Source organism: Aplysia californica, unplaced genomic scaffold, assembly GCF_000002075.1.
Source record: "Aplysia californica isolate F4 #8 unplaced genomic scaffold, AplCal3.0 scaffold00062, whole genome shotgun sequence".
NCBI classification, from domain to species: Eukaryota; Metazoa; Mollusca; class Gastropoda; order Aplysiida; family Aplysiidae; genus Aplysia; species Aplysia californica.
This window is the reverse complement of record NW_004797332.1, coordinates 597,111-598,654: the sequence shown is the minus strand read 5'-3', so window position 1 is coordinate 598,654 and position 1,544 is coordinate 597,111. Positions and strand designations below refer to the sequence as shown.

The 1,544-nt window shown below is 44.3% G+C and overlaps 1 protein-coding gene across 2 annotated transcripts in view; it reads left to right on the top strand.

The window, feature by feature from the left end:
- The window catches only part of LOC101860241 (protocadherin gamma-B5), a 202,362-nt gene that overhangs the window by 105,640 nt on the left and 95,178 nt on the right, over positions 1–1,544 (top strand). Inside the window, exon 1 of one of the 2 annotated variants that reach the window (XM_005093356.3) lies at positions 708–826. The exons of the other annotated variant lie outside the window; for it this stretch is intronic. The gene's annotated coding sequence lies outside the window, so the exon portion shown is untranslated. Of the gene's footprint in view, positions 1–707; positions 827–1,544 lie in introns of those variants that run through there. 2 annotated transcript variants of the gene reach the window in all.

Sequence of the window (1,544 nt, the reverse complement as noted above, 5' to 3'; positions counted from 1 at the left end):
GGGGAGAAAAAAAGATGTAGGAAAGTGGAAGATAAAGAAGAAAAAGAAAGAAGGAAATAAGAAAGCTAGGGAAGAGATTTGGATTCGAGAAAAAAAGGAGAAGACGGGAGAAAAAATTGAGGACTGCAGATAACTAAAAGGGAGACAAAAGAGTATTGAAGAGAGTGTAAGAGAAAAGAAAGAGAATGAGAGCTAGAGAGAGAGAGAGAGAGAGAGAGAGAGAGAGAGAGAGAAAGAGAGGGGGGAGGGAGTGATAGAGGGTAAGAGCTTGAGTGAGAGAAAGAAAGAGAGAGACAGAGAGAGGGAGAGACAGAGAGAGAGACAGAGAGAGAGACAGAGAGAGAGAGACACACACAGAGAGAGAGAGAGAGAGAGAGAGAGAGAGAGAGAGAGAGAGAGAGAAAGAGAGGGGGGAGGGAGTGATAGAGGGTAAGAGCTTGAGTGAGAGAAAGAAAGAGAGAGACAGAGAGAGGGAGAGACAGAGAGAGAGACAGAGAGAGAGACAGAGAGAGAGAGACACACACAGAGAGAGAGAGAGAGAGAGAGAGAGAGAGAGAGAGAGAGAGAGAGCCCTTATCGTTTGCCCCGTGACTGAACCCGCCTCCGCCGAAACCTGGAGGCCAACAAGCAGGAGAGGAGAGTGTAGAGAAGTAGAGTATACTCCTGTCGCAGGCCCGGTGTGGCGTAGTGTCAGTGTGTGCCTGTGTTTGGTGTGGGACGCGCTAGTGCCCGTGTGCCGTGTGGTGGACGGATCGGAATATCATTTCTGAGGGTTTTTGACTCAGGAGTTTTACACGCTCTCCTTGTTTGGACTTTTTGATAAAAGGTACGCCTCTCGCTAGCTGTATATGTCATGTACATGTAATTTGTACTGACAGCCCTTTTTGCGTTTGTCAATTCGTTTGGATTGTAATAACAGCTTCGAATCGTTTTCTTCCTCTCATGATACATAATGTGTGTTCTCCATAGGTTTGTTAATTGTTTGTTCCTAGTTTTATATTTTAATTAGATCTAGTTTGAGTTTTGTCCTTTAGTTTCAATGATCGAATAACATGTCTTGTGTGGGTGGTTAGCGGGTGCTCTGATGTGGTTCGCTCCTTTTTTATCAAACATCTATTACTATTGTCTCTCTTACCTCTCCTTCTTTTTAGTGTTTGTTAACTCTCTTGTACCTCAATTAACCTTCAGTGCTTCTATAATATGACCTCGTTGTGTTGCAAGTGCCGTAAAACTAGATTTCTAGCATTAAAACTAAAAAGATGTCTTGTGAATGCACTGTGTTTCTCTCTGCTGATTGCTGCACATGATCGCCCTCTAGTCTATAAGATGACCAGTCAATTTCCTTAAATTTGGCACTAGATCTAGATGGCTCGTTTCTGGCCGACGCGCGTCTCTTTAACTTAAACAAACAAGTTTCTGTCTGCCTGTACTTTCCCGTTTCTCCTCTCACCGTGTGTGCTTTGTGTGTGGGTGTGTGTGTCTATGTGCAAGCATGTGTGTGTGTGTGTGTGTGTGTGTGTGTGTGTGTGTGTGTGTGTGTGTGT